The sequence below is a fragment of the Panthera leo genome, chromosome D4 (assembly GCF_018350215.1).
Source record: "Panthera leo isolate Ple1 chromosome D4, P.leo_Ple1_pat1.1, whole genome shotgun sequence".
NCBI lineage: Eukaryota > Metazoa > Chordata > Mammalia > Carnivora > Felidae > Panthera > Panthera leo.
The window spans coordinates 65,891,855-65,913,509 of NC_056691.1; the positions used below are offsets into that span (position 1 = coordinate 65,891,855).

Genomic DNA, 21,655 nt, shown 5'->3' on the forward strand with positions numbered 1-21,655 from the left:
AAGTGAAATGATGTGGCCAAAAACAGTGAAGATTTTTATGAATCTAAAAGATAATACTAGTTTATGCTCCCACCAGTATTACAGTACTGCTGATTTTTCTCTTGCTCTTGTCATCAATGATGCTTTCAATAGTTTGGGATTTTTTTTTGGTAATCTAAAGGGCTTAAAATAGTATCTCATCATGCCTTTTAATGGAATTTTTAACTACTATAATATTTAACTTTTGTTGTGTCTTAAATAGCTGTATTGTCTTGTATATGTGTTGTATACTCATGTCTTCTACCCATATTTCTATTAAGTGTTTTATATTTTCTAAAATCACTGTTTATATGATATTTATTATATACATACTCAATTACTCAATGAAGCCGATAGTAAGAATTTCTATGAATATAAAAATGCCCAAGATGCAGTCTCTACCTGTCCTATAGGTAGTAATAAAAATATCCATGTAATCAGATGATTTCAATAAAAGGTCGTAATGCTGCAATTAAAATGATGGTTTATGGGCACCTGAGTGGCTCAGTGGTTAAGTGTCTGACTATTGATTTCAGCTCATGTCCTGAATGATCCTACAGTCCTAAGATCGAGCTGCAGATAGGACTCTGTGTTGGGAGTAGAGCCTGCTTGAGATTCTCTATCTCCCTCTCCCTCTGCTTTTCCCCCACTCTCTTTCTCTCAAAAATAGAAAATAAAATAAAATGATGGTTTAATGTGCTATGGAAGTATAAGTGACAAGTAACTCAGAATCAAGACACACTTGCCAGGAGAGGTGATACCTGAACTTTTTGAGTGGGATTTTTAGAGGTAAATAATATGAGGAAGGACATCCAGGAAGAAGAAACAATAACACCATGGTATAAGACAAGAAATGGCATGATGAAGGCAGGGAAATAAAAATAACGCAGCATCACAAGAATATAAACAGAGAGGCATATGGGGGTTGGTGGAAGATGAAACTAAACAGACCAAAGCAAAGATGACCTCATATGCCATACACATCCATCAGGGATTAGTTACAAATGATAGAATACACTCTGAATGGGAAAAAAATATTTCATTTATTATTATTAAATAATAGTATGGAAGTGTTTCTATGCAATAATTCCTTCCCAGAATTGTCAGGAAATTTAAGTTTTCCAAGTCACAAAATCCTAATTAAATGAGAATTGGAAAAACAGAAAAGTCTTTTAAAATAAATTTCCTGAATGGAAAAACCCTGTAGAGGCTGAAGTATTAAATAAAGCATATCGGTATTATAGTGATAACACGTATGCCTAGCAATTTGAACATATGGATAAATCAAAACAGATGACTTGTTTTTCTTTTCTTCAGAATTTATTCTGCAACACTGACAGGGAAAAAACTATCTTCATCTTCTCTTCTGAGGAGAAATATGCATATTAAAATTTCTACTTTCAGGGCATCTGGGTGGCTCAGTTTGGTTGAGCATCTGATTTGCTCAGGTCATGATCTCACCGTTTGTGAGTTAAAGCCCCACACCAGGTTGACTGCTGTCAGTGCAGAGCCTGTTTTGGATTTTCTGTCCCTCTCTCTCTCTCTCTGCCCCTCCCCCACTTGTTCATTTTCTCTCTCTCTCTCTCAAAATTAAATAAGACATTAGTAAAGATACAATAAAATTTCTACTTTCTTTAATTAAGTAGATTCAAAAATTTAAAGTCTGATAGAAGACTAGGCCCTAGGTCAGTCATCCCAGAGAGCTTATGGAAGCAGTTTGATTTAAGCTCAAACAAACAAACAAACAAACAAAAACAAAAACAAAAAGTAGAGTCTGAGTATCCAAAATGGCCTGTGGGTCAAACACAATATGCTTGACTCTAGAGGTTTTCTACATACCAGGAATTCTTCAGGAAATAAAAGTCTGTTGAGTGTGTTTATGGAAACTAATAGATTTTTATGTTTGTTTGTTTGTTTGTTTGTTTGTTTGTTTGTTTTGAGAGAGAGAGAGCACCCAAGCTGGGGAGGGGCAGAGAGAGAGGGAGAGAGAGAATTGCAAGCACACTCTGTGCTGTCAGCACACAGCTCATTGCAGGGCTCCAGCTCAGGAAGTGGGAGAGCAGACCTGAGCTGAAATCAAGAGTCTGATGCTTAACCAAGTGAGCCACCCAAACACCCCACTAATAGGTTTTTACAGCCTATTTCACTAGGGTGTGATTCTAATACATCAATAGTCTCAACCTTTGCCATCAGATTTAATCTGTGCATATCTAGGATGGAAGTTAAAGGGACTTAAATAGAGTTCATGACTGTTTGATATTCCTGCCATTAAAATTAAAAACTGAACTTGGAAAAGTGACATTAATATACCCAAATACCACAAGCATTTAACTCTTATTTGCCTATGTAAAATATGTTAATCTCTAACATCTTCTAACTTTACTGTTCCATCAATATAAATTTTATCCAGCCTAATGGATTTCCTAGAATGTGGCTTACTCTTGAACACACTTTCTCATTCCTGTTGGCCTGTAAATTAGAAATGTTCTTCAGATAGAGTAAAAATTTGAGGAGGAAGCCAAGCAAAATCAAGATAATATCACATCCTGTGTGACATCCCCCCAAATCTACCTTCTCAGATCACTAAGGTGACAAAGCTATTAGTAAGAGAGACAAGACATCAATGCAGGTCCACACTAGAAATCAAGAACTTAGATACTCTTCTAAGTTTTGGAAAAGTATTGGAATGATCTCAGGATATCAAAAAGCCTGGCTTCTCCTAAACGGGCATGGATATGACGCCATCTAACCCAACACTTGTCCACATTACTGTCTAGACCAATAGACTGATTTTTCCAACCCAGTTTTAATTTTGCAAAATTTTCTTTATGCTAGAGCTAACATGTAAGCTGAAACAAAGAAAGAAGATAAAATAAGGACGTTCTGATTGATTGCATAGGCTCCATCCTTAAGGCATTTACCCGTTTCCCTCAATAGTCCCAAATGCTCGCACACTTAGTTCCACAGGAAACATATTCTCCAAGAAAATAGTATCTCCAAATGACTTAGGAGGATTTTGAGATTAATGTGAAACTACAACACAAGGCTCTCCACTGGAGAATGTGGGTGCAGTTTTGAGGATTTTTCTGTTTTGCTTTTCTCACAACAGAGAACTTATTTATTTTGAAGCATTTGATGAAGTGATGCATATGAAATAGGACTATGTATGAAGGTGAACATAAAAAGACATATAATACCCAATTCCAACATTGCAGTATATACAGAACACAAAAGATATTGTTCAAAACGCTTGAAACCCATCTCCTAGTGTTAGAGTAATAGGTGACCTCTTTATTTCCCTCACCCTACTGTCTGTATCTTGCAAATTCTCTATAGTGAGCATGCCATAATATTGAAATGCTATATGTCATTATGAAAAATTGCTAAATAATATACAAAAGTGCAAAAAAAAAGTAAAAGTAATCAAACTTCCAACATAATTCTAAAGTTTCAACAAAGTCCAATGTGTTCACAGTCCAATCACCTTTTGCTTTAACTTGCTAAAGAAGCTGCCTTAAAGCTGCCTCCTTCACATCCTTGTTTCTGAGACTGTAGATTAAAGGATTCATCATTGGAGTCATCGCCCCATAGAACATGGATATCAGTTTGTCAGTAGCACTGAAATCATCTGAATTAAGTGTGTCTTTAGACTTGGGCTTCATGTACATGAAGAGAATGGTTCTGTAGAATATTATTACCATAGTCAGATGGGCTGAGCAGGTGTAGAATACTTTGTTTCTCCCCTTAGAAAAGCAAATATGAGGATGCTGACAATGATTAACGTGTAAAAGATAACGATTATTAACAGTCAATATACAGTGTTATGACCATGAGCCTGATGAACTCACTGCCTGAGATGTCAGCACAGGCCAGTTTCATGATAGCCAGAATTTCACAGGAGAAATGATTGATGACATTATTCCTACAGAAGGTCAATTGTACCACAAATGCAGTTTGTACTGCAGAGTTGATAACCCCAGCAAACCAGGACCCAACTGCCATGGGCACATATGAATCCTTGCTCATAATGAGAGGCTATCTTATAGGGTTGCAGGTAGCCACATACTAGTCTGTGCTGCAGAAAGAGCTATGGGGACTCTACCTATAGTTTCCCCAGATTTTCCTCTTCCCAGCCCTACCCTGCTTTGGTAAAACTGTAGATTCAGTCCACATTACTTCACTCAGTCCTCACTGGAACCCTCTTGTCAGTGCCCTGGATAATTAAGAGGTTCTTTATGCAGAACACATAAACACAGATTTCTCATGTTTTCTGTCTGGATTAAGCCTGTCTATGGCCAGCAATGACCTCAGGGCTAGCATCCCACATCTATGACCCTTATGCTTACAAGGCCAGTTACTAGCAATCTGACCTTGGGCAATTAACTTTTATGTCTCAGAATGCTCACCTATAATTAACAGTCTCATTGTGGTGTTCTTGGGAGAATAAATAAAATAGTGCATATAAGGCACCCAGCATATAATAAGCACTATTTTGGCTTCCTTCATCTTTCTTGACTTATTTTTTCAAATTCTTTTACATATCTATCCCAAGTTTCATGCTCCTACAAGAGTCACTTTAAATTTTTATCAATCAGGAGAACCTGGGTGGCACAGTCAGTAAAACGACCACCTCTTGATTTTGGCTCAGGTCATTTCTCATGCTTCAGGAGTTTGAGCCCCACATCAGGCTCTGCATTGACAGTGCAGAGCCTGCTAGAGATTTTTCCTCTCTCTCTGCCTCTCCCCTGCTTGAAGTCTCCCTGTCTCTCTCAAAATAAATAAATAAGTAAACTTTTTTAAAAAATACATTTTGGGGGCACATGGGTGGCTCAGTCAGCTAAACGTCCGACTTTGGCTCAGGTCATGATCTCGCGGTTTGTGAGTTCAAGCCCTGCGTCAGGCTCTGTGCTGACAGCTCCGAGCCTGGAGCCTGCTTCAGATTCTGTGTCTCCCTCTCTCTCTGTCCCTCCCCCACTTGTGCTCTGTCTCTGTCTATCAAAAATAAATAAAATGTAAAAACAAAAAATTTTTAAATACATTTTTATCAGAGAGGAGCCAAGATGGCAGAACAGCTTGGAAGTTTTTTGTGTGTCTTGTGTGCATGAATACAGCCAGACCAACACTAAATCATCCTGCACAGCTAGAAAACTAATCTGAGGATTACACAACACTATGAACAACCTGAACCACACAATTCAGCAGGTACACAACTCAGAGAGGTGAAGTGGGGGAGAGAGAAGCTGCAGAGGGCAGGGAGTCTCTTACATGTGGAGAGAGGACAGAGATGGTGGGGGGGAGCATACGGGCAAAGCACTCTCCCCAAAAGCAGCTGGAGAGAAAGTGGAAAAATGGAAACAGTTTTTTTTTCCACTAAACTAAAAAGGGAGAAAGGAGAAAGGAGAAAGGAGAGGGTTTAAATTCCCTCCTTTAAGACTTTATAAACAGGGGGAGTGCAGAGTCTGAAACTCCACAGCTCCATACCTGGCGGTGCTCTGGTGGGAAGGGCGAATCCACAGGAGCAGAGTGGAGTCTGGGGTTCTTCAGGCCACACAGGGAGAGGTGGTTCCCCTGCTGGGAGGACACCTGGTAGAGGCTATGTGGGTCCCCAAAGACAAGGCCCCAGTGGACCCAGGAGAACAACCATGTTTTCTGGTGCTGGAACAGTTTTGTTAAGAGTGAAGCCTAGTGCCAGACACGTGTTGTGTTTTTCCATAATCCCTGAAATGCTGCTGCTACACTATCTTGTGAACTTTTTCTGGGGCTCGCTGGCACCCAGCACAGTCTCGCAAACGTTCCTGGGTGAGGCCAGCACCTGGCCGTTGCTCAGTGAGACCCTCCTGCAGAGGGGCAGAACGGGTCAAAGCCACAGTCCCTCAGAAGTAAGGAATCAGGAAAAACAGCCGCATCTGAGGCAAAACTCAGGACGGCGGTGCTGCTTGGGGCTTGGTCACAGACTGTGTAAAAGTGGGGAGTGGACGGAAGCCAAAGACAAAGGATGGGTGCGCTATTGCTGATGGGGGAGAACAGAGTTCCAATACTAGAGACTGGGTAGCTGGGTGATGCCATTTTCACCGCTCCCACGCATGCACATACACACCTACAAGCACCACAACAATCCACCCTACTAAGCTAAGCAGCACCATCTAGTGGAGAATGGAGCAGTTACATTAAGCCCCACCTAACTAGGCCAACCTCGCTCGTAAGGAATACAAGTCTCTTCGCCTGCTTAGTTTACGGACTATAAAGCACTTCATAGTTTGACTTGCAGGGGAAAATGAAGTATTTTCAGTCACATTTCAATCTATTCGCCGGTCCATCTATTTAATTTTCTTTTTCTTTGTTGTTTTTTTCTTTCTTTTTTCTCTTTTTCTTGAATACAGAAAGACAAAAAATTCATTTTTATTTTCAATTTTTATTAAAAATATTTTAAATGTTTTTCTACTATATTTTTTACTTTTGTGTAAATTTTTTCAAATTCTATTTTACTTCCATCATTTCATTTAAGTCTACTTCAGTGTATTCATTTTTTTCAAATTTTCAAACGGTTTTCTTTTTTTTCTTTCCCCTTTTTTATCTATCAAGCCCCTTTCAACACCCAGACCAAAACACACCTAGAATCTAACATCACTTATTTGATTTTGTGTGTTTTTTTTTAATTTTTAAAATTATAATTTTTTTTTAATTTTAATTTTAATTTTTTTGCACATTAAGTCCTTTTCTCCTTTCAAAATTACGAAATGAGGTATTCACCCCAAAAGGAAGAGCAGGAAGAAATGACAGCCAGGGACTTACCCAATACAGATACAACCAAGATGTCTGAATCAGAATTTAGATCGTGATAATAAGAATACTAGCTGGAGTTGAAAATAGATTAGAATCCCTTTCTGCAGAGATAAAAGAAGTAAAAGATAGTCTGGATGAAATAAAAAATGCTATAACTGAGCTGCAATCTCGGATGGATGCTGTGGCGGCAAGGATAGATGAGGCAGAACAGAGAATCAGCAACATAGAGAACAAACTTATGGAGAATAATGAAGCAGAAAAGAAAAGAGAGGGAAATTAAGGCAAAAGAGGACGATTTAACAATTAGAGAAATCTATGACTCATTAAAAAGGAACAACGTCAGGGGCCCCTGGGTAGCTCAGTCAGTTAAGCATCCGACTTCAGCTCAGGTCATGATCTCACAGTTCATGGGTTAGAGCCCTTCATCCAGCTCTGTGCTGACAGCTTAGAGACTGGAGCCTGCTTCTGATTCTCTATCTCCCTCTCTCTCTGCCCCTCCTCTGCTCACACTGTCTCTCTCAAATAAATAAATGCAAAAAAAAATTAAAACAACAACAACAAAAAAAAACCAGGAACAACGTCAGAATCATAGGGGGTCCCAGAAGTGGAAGAGAGAGAAATAGGAGTAGAAGGGTTATGTGAGCAAATCATAGTGGAAAACTTTCCTAACCTGGGAAAAGATACAGACGTCAAAATCCAGGAAGCACAAAGGACCCCCATTAGATTCAACAAAAACTGACCATCAACAAGGCATATCACAGTCAAATTCACAAAATACTCATGCAAGGAAAGAATCATGAAAGCAGCAAGGGAAAAAAAATTCCTTAACCTACAAGGGAAGACAGATCAGGTTTGCAGCAGACCTATCCACAGAAACTTGGCAGGCCAGAAAGGAGTGGCAGGATATATTCAATGTGCTGAATCAGAAAAAAATGCAGCCAAGAATTCTTTATACAGCAAGGCTCTCATTCAAAATAGAAGGAGAGATAAAACGTTTCACAGACAAACAAAAATTAAAGGAGTTTGTGACCACTAAACTGGCCCTGCATGAAATTTTAAGGGGGACTCTCAGAGGGGAGAAAAGATGAAAAGATAGATAGATAGATAGATAGATAGATAGATACCCAAAGCAACAAAAACTAGAAAGAACCAGAGAACACCACCAGAAACCCCAACTCTAAAACAACATAATGGCAATAAATTCATCTTTCAGTACTCACTCTAAATGTCAATGGACTCAATGCTCCAATCAAAAGACATAGGGTAGGGGCATCTGGGTGGCTCAGTGGCTTGGGCGTCCAACTTTGGCTCAGGTCATGATCTCATAGTCTGTGCATTCAAGTCCCGCATCAGGCTCTGTGCTGACAGCTCAGAGCCCGGAGCCTGCTTTGGATTCTGTGTCTCCCCCTCTCCCTACCCCTCCCCTGCTCACGCTCTATCTCTCAAAAATAAATAAGCCTTGAAAAAATTTTTTTAATAAGTAAATAAAGACATAGGGTAACAGAATGAATAAGAAAACAAGATCCATCTATATGCTGTTTACAACAGACTGACTTTAAACCTAAAGACACCTTCAGATTGAAAGTAAGGGGATGGAGAACCATCTATCACGCTAATGGTCAACAAAAGAAAGCCAGAGTAGCCACACTTGTATCAGACAATCTAGACTTTAAAATAAAGACTGTATCAAGAGATGCAGAAGGGCATTATATCATAATCAAGGGGTCTATCCACCAAGAAGACCTAACAATTGTAAATATTTATGCACCAAATGTGGCACCCCCAATTATATAAATCAATCACAAACATAAAGAAACTCATTGATAGTAATAATAGTAGGGTATTTCAACACCCCACTCACAGCAATGGACAGATCACCTAATCAAAAAAACTAACAAGGTAACAATGGCTTTGAATGACACACTGGACTTAACAGATGGACTTAATAGATATATTCAGAACATTTCATCCTAAAGCAGCAGAATATACATTCTTCTCCAGTGCACATGGAACATTCTACAGAATAGACCATATCCTGGGACACAAATCAGCCCTAAGTAAGTACAAAAAGATTGAGATTGTACCGTGCATATTTTCAGACCACAATGCTATGAAACTCAAAATCAACCACAAGAAAAAATTTGGAAAGGTAACAAATACTGGAGACTGAAGAACATCCTAGTAAAGAATGAATGGGCAAACCAAGAAGTTAAAGAAGAAATTTAAAAAGTATATGGAAGTCAATGAAAATGATAGCACCACAACCCAAAACCTCTGGGATGCAGCAAAGGCAGTCATAAGAGGAAAGTATATAGCAATCCAGGCCTTCCTAAAGAAGGAAGAAAGATCTCAGATACACAACCTAACCTTATGACTTAATGAGCTGGAAAAAGAACAGCAAATAAAACCTCAAACCAGCAGAAGACCGGAAATAAAGATTAGAGCAGAAATTGATGCTATCGAAACCAAAAAAACAGTAGAACAGATCAATGAAACCAGAAGCTGGTTCATTGAAAGAATTAATAAAATTGACAAACCACTAGCCACTTTGATCAAAAAGAAAAAGAAAAGGACCCAAATAAATAAAATCAAGAATGAAAGAAGAGAGATCACAACCAACACAGCAGAAATAAAAACAATAATAAGAGACTATTATGAGCAATTATACTCCAATAAAATGGGCAATCTGGAAGAAATGGACAAATTCCTAGAAACATATACACTATCAAAACAAAAACAGGAAGAAATAGAAAATTTGAGCAGACCCATAACCAGTAAAGAAATCGAATTAGTAATCAAAAAACTCCCAAAAAACAAGAGTCCGGGCCAGATGGCTTTCCAGGGGAATTCTACCAAACATTTAAGGAAGAGTTAACACCTACTTTCTTGAAGGTGTTCCGAAAAATAGAAATGGAAGGAAAACTTCCAAACTCTTTCTATGAAGCCAGCATTACCTTGATTCCAAAACCAGACAGAGACCCCACTAAAAAGGAGAACTATAGACCAATTTCCCTGATGAACATGGATGCAAAAGTCCTAAAGAAGATACTAGCCAACCAGATCCAACAATACATTAAAAAAAATATTCACGGGGCACCTGGGTGGCTCAGTCGGTTAAGCGTCCAACTTCGGCTCAGGTCATGATCTCACAGTCCGTGAGTTCGAGCCCTGCGTCGGGCTCTGTGTTGACAGCTCAGAGCCTGGAGCCTGCTTCGGATTCTGTGTCTCCCTCTCTCTCTGACCCTCCCCCTTCATGCTCTGTCTCTGTCTCAAAAATAAATAAACATTAAAAAAAATTTAAAAAAATATTCACCACAACGAAGTGGGATTTATACCTGGGATGCAGGGCTGGTTCAATATCCACAAAACAATCAATGTGAATCATCACATCAATAAAAGAAAGGGCAAAAACCATATGATCCTCTCAATTGATGCACAAAAAACATTTGACAAAATAAAGCATTCTTTCTTGATAAAAACCCTCAGAAAAGTAGAGATAGAAAGATCATACCCCAAGATCAAAAAAGCCATATATGAATGACCCAACACTAATGTCATCCTCAGTGGGGAAAAACTGAGAGCCTTCCCCTATTGGCTCTGCAATCAGACAACACATGGAAATAAAAGGATCCAAACAGGCCAGGAGGAGGTCAAACTTTCACTCTTCGCAGATGACATGATACTCTAATGTAAAACCCAAAAGATTACATGCAGATGACATGATACTCTACATGTAAAACCCAAAAGAACTGATCCATGAATTCAGCAAAGTTTCAGGATATAAAATCAATGCACAGAAATCAGTTGCATTCCTATATACCAACAATGAAGCAACAGAAAGAGAAATCAAGGAATCAATCCCATTTAAAATTGTGCCAAAAACCATAAAATACCTAGGAATAAATCTAACCAAAGTGGTGAAAAATCTATACACTGAAAACAATAGAGAGCTTATGAAAGAAATTGAAGAAGACACAAAGAAATGGAAAAAGATTCCATGCTCCTGGATAGGAAGAACAAATATTGTTAAAATGTTGATACTACCCAAAGCAGTCTACATATTCAGTGCAATCCCTATCAAAATAACACCAGCATTCTTCACAGAGCTAGAACAAATAATCCTAAAATTTGTATGGAACCAGAAAAGACCCCAAATAGCCAAAGCAATCTTGAAAAAGAAAACCAAAGCAGGAGGCATCACAATCTCGGACTTCAAGCTACACTACAAAGCTGTAATCATCAAGACAGTATGGTACTGGCCCAAGAACAGACACTCAGATCAATGGAACAGAATAGAGAACCCAGAAATGGACCCACAAACGTATGGCCAACTAATCTTTGACAAAGCAGGGAAGAATATCCAATGGAATAAAGACAGTCTCTTCAGCAAGTGGTGCTGGGAAAACGGGACAGCAACATGCAGAAGAATGAACCTGGACCACTTTCTTACACCATACACAAAAATAAACTCAAAGTGGATGAAAGACCTCAATTTAAGACAGGAAGCCATCAAAATCCTCAAGGAGACAGCAGGCAAAAACCTCTTTGATCTTTCCCACAGCAACTTCTTACTCAACACGTCTCTGGAGGCAAAGGGAACAAAAGCAAAAATGAACTATGGGACCTTATCAAAATAAAAATCTTTTGCACAGCAAAGGAAACAATCAGCAAAACTAAAAGGCAACTGACAGAATGGGGGAAGATATTTGCAAATGACATATCAGATAAAGAGTTAGTATCCAAAACCTACAAAGAACTTATCAAACTCAACACCCAAAAAAACAAATAATCCAGTGAAGAAACGGGCAAAAGACATGAATAGATACTTCTCCAAGGAATACATCCAGATGGCCAACTGACACATGAAAAAAATGCTCAACATCACTCATCATCATGGAAATACAAATCAAAACCACAATGAGATACCACCTCACACCTGTCAGAATGGCTAACATTAACAACTCATGCAACAACAGATGCTGGCAGGGATGCAGAGAAAGAGGATCTCTTTTGCATTGCTGGTGGGAATGCAAGCTGGTGCAGCCACTCTGGAAAACAGTATGGAGGTTCCTCAAAAAACTAAATATAGAATTACCCTAAGACCTAGCAATTGCACTACTAGGCATTTATCCACGGGATACAGGTATGCTGTTTCGAAGAGACACATGCAACCCCATGTTTATAGCAGCACTATCAACAATAGCCAAAGTATGGAAAGAGCCCAAATGTCCATCGATGGATGAATGGATAAAGAAGATTGATATATACATACAATGGAGTATTACTCAGCAATCAAAAAGAATGAAATCTTGCCATGTGCAACTACGTGGATGGACCTGGAGGGTATTTTGCTAAGTGAAATTAGTCAGTCAGAGAAAGACAAAAATCATATGACATCACTCATATGAGGACTTTAAGAAACAAAACAGATGAACATAAGGGAAGGGAACCAAAAATAATATAAAAACAGGGAGGGGGACAAAACAGAAGAGACTCATAAATATGGAGAACAAACTGAGGGTTGCTGGAGGGATTGCGGGAGGGGGGATGGGCTAAATGGGTAAGGGGCATTAAGGAATCTATTCCTGAAATCATTGTTTCACTATATGCTAAATAATTTGGATGTAAATTTTAAAAACTAAAAAATAAAATTAAAAAAAAAGAAAAAAATTAATAAACTTAAAATACCTGCCTGTGACAACTGGACTTGTCACTTTCTTTTTTTTTTTTAAGTTTATTTATTTATTTTGAGAGAGAGAGAGAGAGCAGAGGAGGGCCAGAGAGAGAAGGAGAAAGAGAGAGAGTGAGAGAGAGACAGAGAGAGAAGAAGCCCAAGTGTGGGTCTCGAATCCATGAACCATGAGAACATGACCTGAGCTGAAATCAGGAGTCAGACATTCAAGCAGACACTCTGGAGGAGTTGTGGGAGGGGGGATTGGCTAAATAGGTAAGGGGCATTAAAGAATCTACTCCTGAAATCATTCTTTCACTATATGCTAACTAATTTGGATGTAAATTTTTAAAAATAAAAAATTAAATAAAAAAATAGTATTAATATTAATAGTACTACTAAGGATAATACCATCCTAACAAACATCATTGATGGTATTTTACTTTGGGAATCTACTATAATTAAAATTTTAAATAAATTAATTTCTTTTAGGCTAACATTTCTTAAAATAAAATGTTCTTATGCTTGAAAAAAAAAAGAAAAAGAATGTTCTCCAAGCTCAGGAAGGCAATTTAAATATTTCTTTCTCTTATGGATTTATGCACTTTTATAAGCCATAGCTTTAAATTGATTCAGGAGAACGACTTTCAAAACTTTTGAAAAGTTCAAGAATAATCCCTTAACGACTTAATTATTTTACATCCATACTGTATTACAAATAGCCAGTCAGGAATCTTGAGGATGTGTCTTATACCATTCTCTATAATCATATACTGTTGAAATCCTTAATCCAAATATATTCCAGTTGCTGGTCCATACCTTTGTTCATCCTACCATGTCTTATTGATAATATAGTAGAAAGACCTCACTTAGCTACGTTAGCTCTTAGTTATTAATAGCAAGAGTAAAAACTTACAAATTCCTAGGCACTGTTATAAGAATTTATATATATTAAGTTAATTTGTTAAATTAATGAGTGAAGAGAAAACGTGTTTCATTGTACAAAATAATCTAAAAATTATTAAGTTGAAAATCAGAATTTACTCGTGCTTATGCATGGCATTTTGAAATTCACAAGAAATTCAGAAAATTTGCAACCATACAGTGAAAACCTAGAAGCCATCAAGCTATTCAGTTTTCTTATTGTAAGTCTACCACCTAATTTGTAACTGAATCCCACTCCATACTGTAAGCATCTCCAAAGAATTTGCCTAAATAGATATATACCTATCCCCCACACTAATTGGCATAAAATCACCACCTATCTAATTTTTTTTAATGTTTATTTATTTTTGAGAGAGATAGAGACAGAATGCAAGTAGGTTAGGGGCAGAGAGAGAGAGGGAGACACAGAATCTGAAGCAGGATCCAGGCTCTGAGCTGTCAGCACAGAGCCCGACGTGGGGCTTGAACTCACGAACCATGAGACCATGACCTGAGCCAAAGTCGGACACCAACCGACTGAGCCACCCAGGTGCCCCACCACCTATCTAATTTAAACAATTAGGAGGTAATGGTGAAAATATGTATAAAATCCCAGGTACTCTCAGCCATCTTCTACTTTTGAAGGGGGTGCTCTCCTTTCCTTGAAATGCTTCACCCAAATGATGAATACAATTTGTTCACCACAAAACCACTATCCCAGGTAAAAAAGACTTTGACTACAAGTATAATGACAGAGGGGAAAAATAACAGAAATGAACAGTAAACAAGTTAAAACTGAGTACCCAACATCAATGTTTCTGAAGTTCATTGGGCTGACCACAAGGAATTGCTTCCTGGACATACCTTCTTAGGTACTGGTCTGCCACCACGTGACTAAGCTTCCTTCCCAAGAGCAGAGCTCTTTACCCAATCTTTCCTTTCTTACACTGAAATTGTGGCAGAGGTAGCGTCCCTCCCTAAGGAATGTGGTGGAGGCATCCTCAGAACAAGGGAAAGTAGCATGATGCAATCAACTCCTGTACTGTGTATGCACAGGTCTGTCACGAGTTTGTAACTTGGACTGTGTCTGATCAGACTCTATGTGTCACCATATATGGGAGACAAAGAAGTATGAATTGCATAAAAAGCTATACTCCACTGCACTTGGGGCTCAGTTTTTCATTTCGAACCCACTGAGCCTAAGCTGGCACAATGAAGTTGCTTCCTGGACAAAGGAACCCTCGGTGTCCCGTCTCTCTATGCGAGAATCCTGCTGTATCTCTTGGGGGCTCCCGTCTGGGATTTGGAGATGGTGCGTTCCCACCTCCTTTGTCACCGGGGTGCGAACCTCCGAGCACGGGGAGAAGCAACCTCGCCTGGCACCAGTGCACTGCTTGATCCATAGGAGACTAGCCCCTCCCAGTGCGATGGGGCAAGGGTCTGGAAGCACACTGGAACTTAGTAAGGCCCAGGAACAGCTCAGGGAGCACCGCCCCAAAAATTGGTAAGAACCCAGGTTCATTTTGGTAGACCTGCCCCTAAGAGGCAGAAGAGGAACCTGATCACTTCCCAGAGTTGCCCTGAGTATTTCTATAAGAAGTAAGGAACGAAAGGGGCACCTGGGTGGCTCAGTCGGTTAAGCGGCCGACTTTGGCTCAGGTCATGATCTCGCGGTCCGTGAGTTCAAGCCCCGCGTCGGGCTCTGTGCTGACAGCTCAGAGCCTGGAGCCTGTTTCAGATTCTGTGTCTCCCTCTCTCTGACCCTCCCCCGTTTATGCTCTGTCTCTCTCTGTCTCAAAAATAAATAAACGTTAAAAAAAAATTAAAAAAAAAAAAGAAGAAGTAAGGAATGAAACCTTAAGGAGCTGGGCATTGGGTGGCAGGTTGGAGTCACTATGTGACCATGTGTGAATGAAATGGACAGCAGAAAGGCTCCGACCTGACCAAGGGGTCAAAGCCAGTGCTGAGTCCCGATCAGTGGTTCCATGGCGACCTCATATGGCTTAAGGTGGCATCAGACTTCCTTGGGAGTCTGATTTGGGTCAGGGCTTAATACTGAACCTACCAATGCTAAGAGGTGCCTGAAGTATCTCCTGGAAGATGGAGAGTCTTGGCTTCCTGAAGGAGGTGTTCAGTACAGTACTGTCTTAAAGTTAGATCTATATTATAAAAGAAAAGCTCCTTATGTAAGAGTTGTAAGGTGTCAACCTCCTGGCCCCTTTAAGGCACCGAGAAAGTCAAGAACTTGCAGACTTGCCCCCCGATGCCTCTTCTAAAGAAAAGCCACCTGTTAGACCCTCAAGCCCTCCTTATCCAGGACTGTGAGGGATGAAAAATCTTCCCCCTAAAAGGAAGGCACATTCAATGTATCTATTGACTAAAATGCCTCATGGTGAGTTTGGCCCCAAGAAGGTTCCATCTTCCTTGCAAGATTCTAAGCAAATAAAAAGGACCTGGCAAATTTTCAGAAAACCCTGATCAATATGTAGAAGTATTCCAAAACCTAACCCAGGTTGCTGGAAAAAAAAAGGATATTTAAATCTGTTTTAAAAAAACATTTATTCATAATAGATTCATAAGTTTGCCATCTAAAAAAAATTCTGATGTAACAGATAAGTTCACAATTGGTTACTACTTAGTTTTCACTGGAGACTAAGGTTTCTAAGAGTTAAAATTCTGCTAAATGTAATTAGACTGATAAAAAGAAGGAAAGTAACTCTATACGTAGAAAAGTAGGAGATACGTAAAAAAGATACAAGGAATGGGAATACATTTTTGTTGAAAGAAACAGAAAGTAATTTTGTCCTAAATGAGACTAGTTGTTTGGAGTAAAAAGGGGGTTAGGTTCAAAATCTGAAAGCAAAGAAAAGGTGTAGAAAGTTTGTGAAGGGAAATCTTTGGAAAGAAATTTTATATGTGGTCAGAATGGACTAAGTTTAAAATAAATGGATTTTAAAAGTACACTGGTATATAGAGTGGGAGAGAGCCAAAGCATAAGAGACTCTTAAAAACTGAGAACAAACTGAGGGTTGATGGGGGGGTGGGAGGGAGGGGAGGGTGGGTGATGGGTATTGAGGAGGGCACATTTTGGGATGAGCACTGGGTGTTGTATGGAAACCAATTTGACAATAAATTTCATATATTGAAAAAAAAGTACACTGGTATCAGATTAAAATTCTTCCTTACTCTCTATTAAAAAGGCAAAGTTTACTTGGATTGTTGGTATGCTTTTGATTTAAAAAAAAGAAGAGGTAAACAAAGGTTTTTACTCCTTTTGTCTGCCCAAAAAGATGGAAAAAAATATTTTAACCAAAGGGCAGGACAGCAGGACAGCATGCCCTTTTGAATTGTTTTACTCAAGCCTTGGTTGAAATTGCTCCTCCTCTGATCCAAAGGCTGGGGAGATGGTGACAATGTCCTTGATGCCAGTCTCCAAATGTTCCACATTTGTGTTCTTTCTATTTAGCAAAGGAATGGATGCCTGTGCCATGTAAGGGATATATGACTATAATATATAAAGGGCTTTTACTGAAATACATAGGAGCCATTTTGCTAAGCTTAGCCCAATGTATGCCAATTCATGACAACCTAGATACTCTAAAATGGGCATCCACATGGTTGCAACATATTTATGTGGGCACTGTTGAAAAAGGCAAGGGAATAGACCTTGACTTTGGCCCTTTTAGCCCGCTTGATGACCAATTCTATCCTCACACACACACACAAAATTGGTTTTCACCAGCCTTTTAACATATATTTGTAAAAGAGGATTACTTTTGTGCCAAAATAAAATTAGTGCACCTTCCTACAATCAGGGAAGTCCTGCTTGGTCACAATCAATACCCCCAAAGTCCCACAAGCAGAAAATTGAGGGATAGAAGAAATCAAGGAAGACAAGGTCAGCTCTCAGAGACAGGGTCAAGCCTGGATAATAGTGACTGCTCCCAGCATCTCACAAAACTGACAAAGCTTTTGGCTGCCAGTCTCATAGCCAGCCAAAATGTAGGGCCAGGAGATGAGGCTTCTCCTGGCCAAGTATGGAAAATTAAGTGATGCCTCTTCTTCCTTTTTCCTATAGATGTACAATTCCCTAACCAAGGCCAATGTCTCCTTTGGGAGGCATTCTGAATAATTGGGATGATTTTTGATCCATAAACACTGAAGAAAAAAGAAAGGCAACTCATTAATTATTATGGGGCTGGAGGTCCTTTAGGGCACTTCTAGTTTTCTACTGGGGCCCAGGTAATTCCATACCAAGATCCTAATTGGGATTATGACCATCCCATTAAGAAATGGTATTGTCACCACTTCCGAGTTTGTGCTTTAGAGAAATAAAGGAGATCTAAATTGAAGTCCTTAAATTATGCTAAATTAGCCACTATTTTACAAACATAGAATGAGAGCCCAAAGGCCTTCCTGGAGAAGTTGAGAGAGGCTCTTCTCTCTCAATATATGGCTATCTTCACTGACACCCCTAAGGCTGAGACAATTTTAAAGGACAAATTTGTCACTCAGTTGGCCCCAGATATTCAGAGAAAGCTGTAAAAATTGGCTGTTGTCCTAGAAGGGACCCTGGAGGAGCTCTAACAAGCTGCCAGTCGAGTATATTACAACTGAGATCAAAATCAAAAAAACAAAAAACAGGAAAGGAGGCTTAAGAAAAATCTAAGGCCTTAGTTGTGGCCTTGCACACTATGTCAGACCAGACTTCCAGAGGTCCTGGCACCAAATGCCACTTATGTGGTCAGGCAGTGCACCAGAAACAAGACTGCCCTCAGAAGGGACAATAGAAGTCAAAGCCCTGCAAGCCATGCCCCTTATGTGGAGACCATCACTGGAAGTCTGAATGCCCTCAGTGACCTCTATCTGTGAAGGCTCAGATAACCAATGTCCCTAGAATGGACTGATGGGACCTGGGGCACTTCAGGGTGCTCCAACTGTCTATTGGAAGCCCGGAACTCAGGTAACTCTGGAAAACTCAGTAACTAAAAACCCGGTTCATCTCCTTCTTGATACTGGAATCACCTTCTGTCCTCCTTTCCACTCCAGGTCAACTACCCAAATGCAGCCTGACGATTAGAGGCATCTCTGGAAAACTTATAACTAAATTTTTCTCTCAGCCCCTGGACTGAATATGAGGAAAACTAATTTCTTCTCATTCTTTCTTGATAATACCAGAGAGCCTTGCTAGGAAGGGACAATTATAACTGAATTAGAGACTATAGTGCTACTAACTCCAGGACAATAAACAATTGTGTGAGTTTTGGAGAATTACTGGATATTGTAGGCTGTAGATACTGGGATTCAGGAAAATAGCTTGCCCACTATATCAGTTATTAAAGGAGGCTCAATCCCACCTACTCTCCCAAGGTAAGGAACTGGGGTCTGACTCATGGACACTGTCTCCAGCCCTTGGAATGGTTACAAACAGAACAGGGGCAATTACTATTACCTAGCTCACAGAGCTAAAAGATCAGTAGAGCACTGCATCAGGCCTTTAATTTAGGGAGGGATAAAACTTATCAAATGGCCCAAAATATGTTTACTGGGAAGAATTTGTCAAGGAAAGTTCAGCAAGTAGTATCAGCCTGTGTAGAAATAATCCTTTCAGCCACAAACTTGTTTGCCCAGCCAATCAAGGAACTGGAGACTATTCAGGGAAGACTGATAATTAGGTTTCACTCACATGCCAAGGTCAAAGGAATTTCAACATCTGTTGGTATGGGTTGATACTTTTACTAATTGGGTAGAGGCCTTCCCCTAAAAAAAATGGAAGAAGCACAAGAAGTAATAAAAGTTCTGCTTTATAAAATAAAGGTTCAGCTTACCTACAAATGTGCCAATTAATAAGGGTAAACAGCTGCCTCGACTCTTTCTCTGATAGGACTCCCAGCTCTTAAAAAAAAAAAAAGTTTTACACCTCGAAATAAAGCGAACTGTCTGCTTGAACTCAGCAAAACCCTAAATAAAACCGCACAAGCATTAGATGCTTAAATAAAGTTAGGGCCGGACTCTTGGAGAATACCATTGATGCACTATTGATTACTTATGGCTCCTCCACCACCTGGGTTATGTGAGATTCCCTGACATGTTATTTCAATATAACTGATAATTCTCACAGAGTTTTATAACTGATAGATGACATGTGGGCATTACTGGACAAAGTTAGGGTCTCTCCTGGATTGTTTGACTGGTTTGGGAACTGGGGACATTATCTTTAAGATGCCATCTTGTTGGTCAGTATAATCTTTACATTGTGCTTTTCTCTTTGTGTCTGCCAATGTGTGTGCTGCCTCATGCCTGCCAGCCTTCCTGTAGAACCACATCGTGGGCCACTCAGCTGAACAACTCTAACTGCTGTACTCCCACACTGTCCCTTATCATCTTGAAGAAGCCAGAATGGTCATTGTCACTGTCCTAACTGCTGTTAAGGAGCCCTATTCCAGGGGATGAATGAAAAGGGAAAGTGTTAACATTAGGCAGGGAGAGATAAGGAACCTACAGGGAGGCAGACTACAGATGCAAGTGGGAGGCTGAAGAAGCAGATGGGGTTCTGCCCTCATGAAATCCTTTATGGGTGCCCTCCCCCCATTATTAAAGGCATAAGGGTGATCTAAATGAGATAGGCAATTTAACCCTAAGGCAACAGATGCGAGCCCTTGGCTCTACCCTAACCACCTTACACCACTGGGTTAGGTTTTGGCTTTGCAAACAATGATGAAAACTAGTTTTTTTTTTCTTTCATATAACCATGTTAACATAAATATTTTTGCATTAATGCAAATTCTTCAAAAATATTATTTAATAGTTGTAAAATAGTCCATCAAATGATATACTATGATGATTTCATAATTCCCCCTCATCAAAATAGAAAAGTATGGAAAACTACAAAGGTAGCAGGCAGGAAGATGGCAGTATAGTAGGAGGACACTAGACCTATCTCATCCCACAAACACAGCTAGATAACTATCAAATCATCCTAAATAACCCAGAATCAACCTAAAGACTGCCAGAACAAATTCCACAACTAAAAGGAGAGAATAAGAAGGTAAGAAGAAGAGAGAGCTGGTTTGGGGTGAAAAGGATCTGAGATGCTGCAGAGGGGAGGGAGCCTTGATCATGGAGGAATGCAAGAGAGAGAGGAACACACAGGGAAACACACAAGGAGAATGTTTCCCCAAAGCCATTGGCTGAGAAAACCAAAGGGCCTGAATTTAATAAGTTCTTGCAACCAGTGTGGCCTAAAGCCTAGAGTTTTAAAGGTCAGCAGACTTGGCTGGGATAGAGCCCAAAGGGTACTGCACTGCTCCTGGAGAGAAGGCAAGAAAACAATCCAGGGACAGATGGCATGGAAACAGCAATCTGAACAAAATCTGGCACACACAGTGAGGAGATTATTCACTCTTCTAGGAGTGCGTCCCTGAGTGGCTGTGTTCATGGTGACACCTGCTTTTCAGAAGAAGGAAAAGCAGATTAGTTATCCTAATACATAGATATCAATGGTCATTATATCAAAATCTCATACTGAGACAAATTAAAAGATCCAATTATATTAAAATTGTAGGCTAGATTATACTAATTCCACTTAATATTCCTCACATGTTAAAAAGGAATATTACAAAAACTGTGAAAAATCACAAAAATATTGCAATAAAGTAGCAAATACTAATCAAATTTATACTATGATTATACTGGTATAAAGAAAAAATAGTGTGTGGTCTAGAATAAAAATATAAAAATAAAAACAGTTCAAAGAGATGGGATGACTAGGATTCTATTAGGATTGATCTAGTATTATTTGTGTAACAAAATGAAAAACAAATTCTTGGGAAAAGTTTAACTCTTCTGCGACCTTTTGGACATATTCTGATTCCAATCCCAGCTTCTGTAGAAGCCATCAAAGACAGCCATACTCAATGAATACTCCAATAAATGTATGGCTGGGGAAGATTCTCTTTAAGTGAAGATAATTGGGTCTTTAGAATCTGCAGAAGTCAGGGATTTTGATCTCTAGAGAATCCTAAGTTTCTGATTCACAACCTTAGGGATTGAGGAAGTTTGTAAAAAAATGGGTACTAAATTAATTCCAAGAGAAGCTGAATCTCTCGAGTAAGCATCAACATTAGAACAAGTCCTGGGAAACCAGAGTTGCATCATGGATCCTTATTTTTAATATGTTTTCTTTCCTTGACACCTTCTTAGGAAAATTCATATTCAAACCAATTGCCTGGTTGTAGCAATTCTTCCTCACATTTCTTT

The 21,655-nt window shown here is 39.3% G+C and overlaps 1 pseudogene; it reads right to left on the reverse strand.

Moving 5' to 3' along the window:
• Positions 1-3,518: 3,518 nt before the first annotated feature.
• On the reverse strand, positions 3,519-14,799 carry LOC122204577 (annotated as a pseudogene).
• Between the last annotated feature and the right edge of the window lie 6,856 nt (positions 14,800-21,655).